Source organism: Dermacentor andersoni, chromosome 7, assembly GCF_023375885.2.
Source record: "Dermacentor andersoni chromosome 7, qqDerAnde1_hic_scaffold, whole genome shotgun sequence".
NCBI classification, from domain to species: domain Eukaryota; kingdom Metazoa; phylum Arthropoda; class Arachnida; order Ixodida; family Ixodidae; genus Dermacentor; species Dermacentor andersoni.
Genome location: NC_092820.1, coordinates 96,162,618 through 96,174,860, shown reverse-complemented (window position 1 = coordinate 96,174,860; position 12,243 = coordinate 96,162,618). Strand labels below are relative to the sequence as shown.

The following is a 12,243-nucleotide window of genomic DNA, read 5'->3' as shown; positions in this document are numbered from 1 at the left end:
GAAGACCGAGGGAGCGGAGAGCGCATGCTAAAGTATGTGGAGATCACGCAGCATTATAAATTAGATTGTAGACTGGTATCCCCGCCAGACCGGAAATTAAACAACAGACAAGCAGTCGCGTGGAGACCACTGCAAACGTACACGTATCCGCACCCGGTTATGGTGAACCACATGTACCCCGAGGCCAGGAGCGATAGGTTTAAAGGGACCCTGAAACGATTTTGACGATTTTCTGCAAACGTACTGAGTCGTTAGAGTAGGTCCTTCTGATCATTAATTGACACATCTTAGTGCTCCACGTAAAGCGTATAATTTATTATAAGGTTTTAAAAATGCACATCGTGGGCGGGGGTGGGCTCCAAAACAACCGGAAGTGGACGATGTGACGTCGCATCGTAACGCAGAACCAGTGAAGGCGGAGCTTAGCCCCGACCACTCGGCAAAAGAGTTGAGGAGGAAAAGCATGGCTAGGGAGGAGGTTAGCTTGTAATCACGGGTAGTTCTATTTATACGCAACGCTTCACTTAAATTATGGTGCGAATGTTCTGCTTAAGCGGTACCCTACGCGTCTACAAAATTTGTTCGAACCGTTGCAGGGTCCCTTTAATCTTTGTGGGGCGAGAGGGACCCTCGACCGCATAATATGGGTATGCCCGTACTCTCCCGGGGAGACGCACAACATAGGTGATAGAGAGACCTGGGAGACCTTGCTGCATAGCTCGGACTCTGAGCTACAGCTCCGGCTCGCCCAACTGGCTGAAGAGGCTGCTGGGACCCAAGGCCTCCCAGCCTACATCTGAGGCAGCGGCACCTGTCCCCTGACCTGCGTGTCGGGGGGTGGGTAGATCACCTTATCCAATAAAGTTTATTCTATCTAATCATTTAGGAAAACAATGTGTTTGCTCCTGCCAAAAATTTACAGCTGACGTAATATAGAACACGTTGCTGCGACCAGGTGGCTGCACCTTGCCCAACGTTTACGTTTGGGCCGCTGCTCATCCCGTGAACGGGCATGGTGAAAAGGCCACGCCCAGACAGCTTGCGCTTCCATTTATTCGAATACCGGACACGTGAGATACTATTGGGGCAGTAATTCTGCGGTGTAAAGTGACGGCCGCAAACGCGCAAATCCTGGCGCCAATCGAATATAACAGTCCGATGTGCTGCAGCCACTGCGCTCGTTTGCTGCCTTGCATGGCAACATGAAACGCAGCTTAATATGCTGTCACTGGCCACGTGCGGGCTGTAGAGCCCACAACGTAACAAAAAAATCTCAAGAATAACACTCACCGCGGAGCTCTCGCCAACAAAGAGCACGTTGTAACATAAGCAGGCGACACTTGCTGTTGGCCGGAAGTCTTGAGTGTAGTTATAAATTGTCATTTTGTATTCTCTAACTGTTGCTTTCTTTTTATTGAAACACATTAACTGGCATTGCAACCATGGCAAACATTTCTTCGTTATAAAGTTAGAAAAATTATCGATGACGCGCCTTCGGCTGCCAATCGGATAGCTTTCCTTACGGGAGTTATATCGCCCTCTCGCATCACCTGGTAGTTGTTAGTAGAGCTATTGTTCGAAAACTAACCTGGAATTTGCATTTCTTCAGCTGATATCTCCATTGCAACATGTATAGAATCTTGTTGATCAGCTGTATAAAGTAGATGTCCAAATCTAGGCACATTAACATTATTAAGCTTTCTTTAGCCACGCACATCCCCTGAATGGAGTCGCCTCCCCACAGAAATCTCACTTACTACTAATAAACGCATGTTTCATGCAACATAACGTAGCGTACACTGTGTAATGTAAATTCCTATATACTAATTATTTTACTTCGAAATTCCTTGCGATATCAGGTAATATTATAGAACTGTAACGCTGCCTTCCTGGTGCACACCGACTTTTATCCGTTTACCATCAGCTAAAATTGTGTTATTAGAAAGTTACTTTTTAATCATGGCAATATTTCTTTATGCTTCGCAACCCGCTCCCTTCAGTAGCGATTTGGAGCATTGATGGTGTAAATAAATAAATTAAAGAAACGGTGAAAAGTATTATTGGACGAGGGGCGGTCATCTCGGTCGATGTGTCATCATCATCATCAGCAGCAGCAGCGGCGGCGGCGGTGGCGGCAGCAGCAGCAGCAGCAGCAGCCGCTCACTAAGCCGTCACTGTTAGACGCTTATCTTGTGGGTGCATGAATGTCTCTCGTCTTCAATGTTGAAATGACAACTTAATCAACGAGCCCCTGAAATTCATATCGCAACTGTGGATTCACCCTGAAAAGAAATTTCTTATCTATATCCGAACTCACGCTGTAAAATAAAAAAAGATGTGCGATGCTTCACAAGGTTAGTGGTTGAAATCTGCTACGAAAAAATGAAGCCCTGCAATATGTTTGAGATTTTCATTTCATGCCTATATCCAGGATGTTAATGCGAACAACCGATTGTGTATTATTGCATTCTCAAGTGCATACGGTATTTGCCCTAGATGTGGAGAAGCCATATTAACTTTGAAATGATTCACAATTCTGCTTAGTTGTGTTTCGACCATATATATGACGGAGAAATTTGTGCATGACCATTAGGAAGATATGTTGCAGGACAACATTCTTATGAATCTTTGAAAATTAAACTACTTTTAACATTTGAGCAGCATAGTCTTACAGTCAAACAGATAAGAAATTGAAATGAATCACACGTATCTAAGTTTCCGTTACGAGTATTATGAAGTACAGTTTCAGCTTTCTTTCTTGTAATTTCGATATATGGACAGTTGATGTGACTTACTTCAATTTCCTGTTTTACGTATAGGCTACTGACGCTGAAAAATGATTTTTTTGTCATGTTACGAAGCACAAGCAGCGGAGTTCGTGTCGTCAACACATTGGGATAATAAGCTGTACTCTGTCTATCAGTTTCTCGCCATGTGTAATGTAGGAGCCCCTTTCTCGTTAATATATGTCTTGGTTCAGAGCATGTGGGCTAAAGTGGACTGCATGTCTGCGCTTTCTGGGCAACCACTGACGTGATTGTAAAAAAACTGTCGCTGCTTAAAGCTTTAGGCTTTTTGATGACATTTGGCAGAAATATACACAAAGAATGGGCTTGTGTAGCACTTGAAAGGTCCCGTGCACTATCTCAAGGTTGGAATTACCCTTTTACGGGTTCGGTTTCGTCGTGTCCTTGAGAATCCAGGGAATGACAAGTAATCTTAGAACCAAGGGCTACCGCTCTTATAGTTATCACACATTATGACTCGCACCAACGCACCGGGGTTTGTAATAAAGCTGTGATGGTTATTTATTTAGAAACATTATTATTTGTTGTTCCGCTTCATAACTTACCTCACAGGGCCACATTTAAAAATATGAAAGTGACCAGCCGGCTGGTGGTTACACCCAGGCGAAATTAACTATGCCCGAGGAAGTTGGGCTTATACAGTCACTTTCTTTTAGAAGCGATGATAAGGTTACAATTTAACACAGAACAGAACTTCGTAAACAGCGCTTTTCCCAATAGCTGAACAGAAAGCTAAAATGTCCTTATGTTAATAGACTTATAACTTTTATCAGAAACACTCTCAAATTACTTTAATGTATAAAATAAAGGGGCCTGTAAATTATACCGTGACTTAACGTAGGTGCTTTGACGTACTGCATGTTATATTCCCTCACACATAGAGCCTTACTAATCACATCAACCATAGCCTCGGCTACATCCCAAGAAACAACTACCTGCCTTTTCTTATTGCAAAGACTTGTAGGCATAACACAGGCCAAAATTCGAATAGGAATGGGGATTACGGAATTACTACGGAATCTTCAGCGATGTAGAACCCATACGGTTCAGGCGGTTCCTATACACTACACACCCGAGTCTACAGAATCGGACGGTAAGGTTCATTTATTTTGACTATACATTCATCATCAGTGTAACTAAACAAAAAGCATGCTGAGCTTTTATTGCTAGATTTTTGTTTCGAAGCCGCCTGACCTTGCATATGTTCTGCCATTGCACCCTACAATGTTCCATCATCAAGAGCTAGGCGCTTGTCAGCACGTATAAGCCAACAAGCACCTCTCCTTCAAAACGTATAGTCAGCGTCAAAAGCTAACGGAGCGCGCAATCGGAACAAAAGGCCTGCATTGCTGCAGCCTATGTTCGCAGCTTTGGTATTCGGGATTCCAGCATGCGCTGGTCTAGAATAAACATCAGTTTTGGATAATTTTACTGGCTGTGGGCCTAACTCCGCTGGTAAACCTATTCGCAGAACCTCGCCGCGTAAGCTTTTGACGGCGACTGTGCCATTAGGCACCTGCATTTCTATATTCTGCACACAATATTTTAAGGAATGGTTTTCCAGCCACAGGGAGTGCAGTGCTTAAGCTCGGCCAACTTTCAGGCCAGCCATCCCAAACATGATGTATTAGGTACAACTTAACTCGCATGTATTACGTCATTATTAGCACAAATGGCGTATCGTAAATACGTACACAAATAAAGTATCATGAAATTGCCCATTAAATTTTATTCAGATGTCAAGAGTACTTTAAAACTGGGGCAGCTCGTCTCGTGTACGTTCCTAAGCTTTCTGGGAAACTGAAAGAGTGAAATTCAAGGGCGAGATTGACATGTATTATGGCACCACGGCAGAAGAGGAAATGTGTGGCTTAGTTGGACAATATGAAAGGCTCAATTGCCATTGAGTTACACACAAGGAACCACACATCTAGATTTTTTTAGAGGCAGTAGAGAGAATGATAAATCTTGCTCAGTGAATGATGGAGTGGTCATAACAAAACCACCATGCCGATATGAGTTGTAAACGATTCTAGTAAGGGAGCGTTTATATGATACTCTGATTGGCCTTCCTCACGTTTCTTCAACTGTAGAAACACGGTAAATTAAGGCTAGAATAATATTCTCACCGAATAACGGAAGAATTGCACAAGTAATTATATAACGGTGCTGTGACCAGACTCAAAAATAGAATGAGCCAAGTACTGAACTACAGAGTGGTATTCATTGGGGCAAAAGCCACGTCTGTGGCAACTGGGGATATTCTTAGTTTTTGTGTTTTTCATTTACGCAAACAGGATGCTCCCAATTTTTTCTTGTACATTTGAAGCAGCACTACAGTCGGACATGCACGCGTTGCGAAGACACAGATCCAGAGGCAAAAATATGTACTGGTAATATCTCCATAAATGTTCGGCCTAAGAAAAAAAATTTACTCTCAGAACGTATTATCTCGATTTATTGCCAACAATGTGTTATGCGTAACGTGCAAAAGGGAGTTTTGGAGCCCGTTCGCATGTTCACGAAAACAGCCAGCTGTTTTTACACGAAAATGTTGGCGCAGGTAGAAAGAAACTAGACAAGGAGCGTAAATAAATGACCTGCATTTTGTAATATGTTATCTGACAAGATGCTCTGAACACCCTGAACAACATCAGATCAAAATAAGATAATTTCGACCGGCTGCTGTAGGCAAAAACGAGGTTTGTATACCTACCACAATAAATTCCTCGGCATTTAATGAAAGCAGCGATATTGCAATGAATTTTTTTTGTATTTCAAGAGTTGCTGTTGCAACCACCTGAAAGCTGAGTAATGGAAGTGGACAAATCCTAGGGAATATAGAAATCGAGGCCATAGTTTTATTGCAAATCACTTTTTACTGGTCAAAAAGCCTCCAAAATTTGAACGTTTCATAGAGACACACATTGGAAACTTCGCCCGCAAATTGTAAGGGTTATCCTCAAGTAACGCTTTTGCTTGGGCTAGTTCGTTCATGCTTGAATGCGTAAAAAGCAAGGCGCAATAGACCAGGACAGAAGAAGAAGACAAACGACAGGACCGGCGCCACTGGCAAGCTGATACGGCGATCAAGTTGACGCACAAAATGGCGCGATCGGTGCGAAAGCTTCGTTTAAAGAAAGGGCCCAATGTAGAACAAATATGCTCAAGAAAAACTTTTGCTTTGGTTAGTTGGTTCATGCTTGAATGGGTAAAAAGCCAGGCGCAATAGACCATGGCAGAAGAAGAACACAAACGACAGGACTTGATCGCCGTATCAGCTTGCCAGTGGCGCCGGTCCTGTCGTTCGTGCTGTTCTGTCCTGGTCTATTGCGCCTTGCTTTTTACACATTCAAGCATAAAGCAAGTATCCCAAGCAAAAGTTTTTCTTGAGAATATTTCTTCTACATTGGGTCCTTTCTTTCAACGAAGCTTTCGCGTCAATCCTGCCATTTTGTCAGCTTACCAGTTTGTGTTCTTCTTCTGTCCTGGTCTATTGCGCCTTGATTTTTACAAATTGTAAGGGGTTTACGGCCCTCAGTAATGGTATCGCTTGCATGATATACCGGGCTACGCGAATTCAGCCTATTTCCACGGGAATGATTTGAAAGTTTGCTTCTATGATTAGTTATTCGCGAAACACGACGCTCTCCCATAGAGAACTCGCACGTTCGCAGGGGCGGCCGCTATAGGCGCTGTTCGGCAATGTCCCTACTTCCAGTTAACGCTTTTATGCAACACGACAGACAAAAACAATCATGTCGTTGAGGTACGCCAGGTAGGATTGCAATTTGAGGCCTCAGAGTGCCATTACTAGTGTTGAACTGAAGCTGACACAGAACATTAACCAAAGCGAAGCACCTGAAATTCATAAAGTCAATCGGGCGTCACAAAAGATGTCTTCTCACGATGTTATATCATAAGCTTCAGTTGTCCAATAGCCGCTTTTCAAGTCCATCGACGAAAAGTAATGTACGTTACTTTTAAAAATATCGATACGCCGTTGCGGATAAATGACTTCGTGATCAGCTTGAATTTTCGATAGTCGACGCCCAAGCACAGGCTATCGTCTTTGCTTTCACCAATACGGCAGGCGATGTCCAGAGACGCTTACATGGCTGAACCCCGTTCTGAAGCAACAAATTCACTTGTTTTTGTATTGACGTAAGGTCTTTCGGTGTTACAATGCAAAAAGTCTGCCAAATTGAGCCTGCGTCAGCTTCGGTGATAGTATGGTGCTTGATAAGCGGCATCTGGCTAACTGTTGACACAGATGAGAAGCATCTGTGAAACTTATTGATCAGCTAAAGAGGGCTGTTGCGTTCGAAGGGCGATAAAAACAGGCATCAATCACAGGTTTAGGTATTAGCACGGTGAGCGCCACCTGTTGCACCACGGAGAGCTAGCTTGTATAGGGGCAAATTCGTTGAAGTAAGCAACAGCAGTGCCTTTAAAAATGTGTCGACGTTCCGTGCTAAAATTCGTCCGTAGGAGTTCAGCATATTCGTCGAGTACAATAATTAAAGTCCTGGCGGTAGAAAAACTTTGACTCGTTCCCAGTGCGGTGACGTATTTGGCGACTCCAGACCCGTTTTATAAGTTGTAGCAGATTATAAGAACGAGGGAACCGTTTCGCGGTGGAAGCGCCACGCCGTCGTCGGCATTACGTAACCGCGGTCGCTGGTGTTCCATAAAGTCGCCGTTGCCTGAACTCGTAGAAAATGTAACCATCCGTTCGTACACATTAATCACTGCACCGTTCTTTCTCAGGCTATTTCTCCCTAATAAAAGTTCCTTACATCACTCAAACAGAATGACGAGGGTGGTGAAGAAGGCTGAAGCGGCAATTGTTATTCTGGCCATGCATGTTCTAATAAGTGTCATCAACAGACCCCGGGTCGTTATGATGTTGTACCGGGGCCACGGCGTCTTCACTTTTTTTAATTTGTCGGCTAGCTTTTGACTGAACGTCGAATAATTTGAACCCCTATCTACGAGAGCGGCTCCTTGGTGGTCATAAATGCTAACGACGAGGCCGGAACTAAGGTTTCGTTTACATGGAAGTGGTTGGAATGGTCGGAGTCTTAGAGTTGTCCGTGAATTCCTCACGAGTCAGGCAAGCAGTTGCTCCTTTACTCTCCGTAGGAGATCTCACTTCTTTTCTTCGGCAACCTGATGGTACGCTCCGCGGAAAAGGTGCGTCATATAACGTGGGGCAACGCTCTCATTTGGATTCTGAATACGGGATTTTAAATTGCGCTGCGCATTGTCTCTGCTGTCGCTACTAGTAAATATATCTAGGTGCGGAAGGCATCCTATTTGTTCAAACTCCTGACCCGCTTCACAAACCAAGTCCGCGCACACTCTTGAAGAGAAAAATAGACATTAGTGAGCTTTTGCTGGGAGCCCCAGTCATTATAACTGGCGACACGCTCGAACTGGTCCACCCAATCTTTGGACATCTTCAAAAGCGTCACCTTCGAAACTTTTTGGAAACTTAGGATTCTGCAGCGTCAATTGCGATAGAGTTGCAGTGCCCATGGCTGAAGTAGTTAGACGCGTTCCTACAGGGTGTTGCAGGGGGTCGAACTCGGGCGTCAGGCTTTACAGGCAGTGACTGTATACGTGAACTGTGGTTTGGACGAACATATGCGATTCCTCGTACGATGTATGGCTCTGCGAAAGGCTCTCTAGCACGAGACAACCTAACCCGCACATCCACCATTCTCATGTACTAGTAACAGACGAGAAAGCCGTTTAACAGTACAGATAGAAGCACTTAATAGGAACTGTCAACGCGGTGTGGCTGGTTGTTTTCCTACCAGCGTGCTACTTCAGCGTCGTTTGCATGGCCCAGCACACACACGTTTCGAAGATGTAAGATGTGCCAACAAATATATATATATATCCTGTTTTGAGGATGCCAGACTATAAATGCATAATCCAAATTTAGCTGGTCAACCGTAACCGTCTTGTCTGCCAATATGTAAATATCAGGTGCTGTGTTCCTTAGTTTACCCTTTTCGCTACCAGGTTTCTTTACAGCAGATCTATATGTGCTTTTTGTGTACCTAGTGCCATTTAGGTTGCATTACCGTGAGTGGAAATAACGGTATATTTTGGTTGTGATGATTATGTAAACTGTTTTACCTAAAGTAACGTGCTGACCGATTTATCAGTGAACGTTTAAGCAGCGTTTCGTTAGTAGTAACAGATTTGAGACAGCAAGAAGAGTACGTAAACTTCAGAAAGCATTGTTTTATTTCGAGGAAGACACTGAGTGGCGTATTGTTGCCATGTATCACTCTTAAAGACGACCCTATTTTCCATCGCTGTGCAACTCCGGAAGGAACAGAGCGCTTTTCTGATATTTCAATGAACTGTCGCCAATTCCTTAAGTAAGCTTGAGCTCAGCGAAAATCTGAGTATAAATATTATACTTGTCGAAAACTTTCTGTGGCTATGAAGGGAAAGCTACAGAGACAAAGCGCACACAAGCATAAGGGCTTCTGAAAAGATTCCCACATTTTGATCCACGCTAGTGTAGGCTGGCCAAGACAAAATGTTAATCGCATTTTATTAGCAACAGTTAAGTAAGACAGAGCACGCCACATAGCGTAAGGGGTAATTATTTTTTGCGGATTTTCTCTTCCGCGTCTGGGGAAATGCGAAATCGTAGCACGTGGAAGCTGCATCGATTCAGCCTCTGTCCCGAGCAACCAAAAGAACTGTCAAACGCTGCCGGAGTACATGGCGTGGTACCACATGTGCATCAAGCACGTACCCGTCGCTTTACCTTCATAGCCCCAATAAGTTGTCCGCGAGTATAGGAAAAATTAGTTATTTCAAGATTATTTGACGGGATATCCGTTCATTTGCCTTCTATGGATAAACTCAAAAGTTCTCGTCACTGTTCTTATGAACACTGAAGCTCACATACCTGTTACGGGTTCTGAGCTCAGCTGCAGCCTCAACAAAATGCGCCCACTTGCGATTTCTTCTATAGTTCACAACGCTGAAGGAACAAGCCGCGCTACTGTAGCCATCCACCGCAGTTTGGTTGTCTTCGCTATCCTCAACACTTCGAGCGCCCACGGAGCTCTTATTCCTTGTTTTACCACCACCTACAGTTCGAACTGCGTTTGTACCCTGATAAACTACATGTAGGTCACTCATGCTTACTCTCCAAGGCGTTACTTCTACTTCCGAATGCAGCTACCACCTAGCTACCTTTGTCGCCGTCGCCGTCCCCGTCCCTCCCTGATGACGACTGCACGGTAGCTCTGCTTACTGACGTGACCCTCGTACACAACGCTCTGCTTACCGAGCACTTCTAGCAAAAATTGGGCTATCTGGAGCATCTAAATAGTGGCAGCTAGCAGGCAGTCGCGAAGCTACGCAGCACAAAAACACCGGCTTCGGGAAACGGGAGCGTTCAATGAGGCCAAGGTCATTGTCATCTTACTCGTCCCTTGATGAGCAGGGATGTCGTGGTGGTCTTGAATAGCTGTGACAATATGTTAGTTGAACTTGAAATGATATCAGAAGCATTCACAAACACTATGCCTCGACTCAAACCGGCGCTTCGGCCGTCTACCATTGCTTTGTGAAATATATATATAATAAGGCGTAATCACCCTTATATTTCCGGGGTATATACCCCCTCACACTCATGTGTATCCACGCTCATTGCCAAACTTTCAAGTTCCTACTCACACCAACACTTACACGCAAATACCGGCTTCGGAGCATCCGAGGACATGCCGAATATGTGGCCAAATTGCTGGGATAACGTTGAGCAGCCCGAAAGTCACTTTCGTGGTTAAAGGACCATCCAGGCAACATCGTTGAGATAAAAAGCGACATACAGTAAGCGCGTGTCGTCCCAATGGTTGCCATTGCTTGCCATGTTGAAATGCTCGAGCTTATTTTCCACGTCGTCACCGCAGAGGCCATCAAATACGGGAGGGTGGCATTGTTCGGTGTTCACAGTCAAGGTAGGCCTAGCTAGCTGAGCAGAGATGGTGTAGTCCTGGTGGACGGATTGCTTTCTGCCATCACCGTGTTTGGCGAGAGCAAACGTCGATCAGACCGGAGCTCTAGGGGAATCGGAATAGCAAGAGTACGTGGGAATCCAAGCACACTTTACCACTTCTGGGAGCAGCCACCTGATACAGAGCCGAAGCACCCAACGAGCCAAGCAATGGGGAGTCGTTTGTACAAATGGCGACGGCGATACGAACAAATAGCGTTCACAGTAGATATATATATATAAATATATATATATATATAGATATATATATATATATATATATATATATATATATATATATATATATATATATATATATATAAACACTACTTTTTTACTGTTAGTCAACCATTCGGCGCAGATAATGCGAGATTAAAGCAGGAAGGACATGCACTCAAGTACAATAGAAGTTCATGAAGCTATCAAAGAAATTTCGGAACGCTGTCAGCAGCAGTAATCTGAAGCAGAACGACAACTTTGAAACCTAAACATTGCTGTAATACTGGTTAATACATACTAGTCATCTACACTTCGTCAACAGGTACATGTTTTACTTTCAAACGTAATACATACAAAATTAATGACGTCGAAGTAGTTAGATATATGCGTGTGTGTGTGTGTATGTGTTGTGTTACCGTTTTAATTTGTCCTGGCCATTAGGCCTACTCAAGTCGCCCGTCATACAAGCCTACACCATCGAAGTCTGAACTTTCTTTCAGAATGGCTAAATCAGGTAGTCTAATGACAGTGTGTGAACTCTGTAATGGGCGCAAGAGCAAAATAATTTAATACTGGACGAATAGCTGGGGAAGTAAAAGTTGTTTTAGAATCAATAAATGCCTATTTATAAGTGTGAAATAATGTCTTGAATGTTATGGTGACGGTCTTCGCGGGACTGACAATTGTCCTGCTGAGCATGCAGATGCGTTGAATCATCTCAATAAACATATACCCCTAACTTGGGTTAAATTGTGTGAACAGATTATTACGCTGAGCAGACGCAATCCAAATATAGAGTATCATCTGAAATGAAACACTTATAGTGATGGGACTTTACTTACATGCAAGGAGTGGCAAAAAAATATGAATTGTGAGTGTGCAAGTCCTCATTCTTGAGCTTGTCGCTATGAACCTGTTGAAAGATGTTCATTTGCAAGTCGGTTAATTGTATAAAGATGTCAGATAAATGTAGTAGCCGTGACCTTGATAGTCATCAGATAAATACAGTAGCCAGTGACATTGACAATGACATTGATAGCTATGGCGTCATGCTTGGGGAGAGCTCTTCAACACACCACCTTGACAATGCCACTGTAAAATGATAACAGATTAGGGGGCAATTGACCAGACAGACAGACAGACAGACAGACAGACAGACAGACAGACAGACAGACAGACAGACAG

General features: G+C 43.8%; 1 long non-coding RNA gene across 1 annotated transcript in view; it reads right to left on the bottom strand.

Moving 5' to 3' along the window:
* LOC140219301 (uncharacterized) overlaps positions 1 to 11,922 on the bottom strand; it is a 48,022-nt gene extending 36,100 nt beyond the window's left edge. Inside the window, exon 1 of the long non-coding RNA XR_011895477.1 lies at positions 11,901 to 11,922. This is a non-coding gene — a long non-coding RNA (uncharacterized lncRNA). The remainder of the gene's footprint in view (positions 1 to 11,900) is intronic.
* Between the last annotated feature and the right edge of the window lie 321 nt (positions 11,923 to 12,243).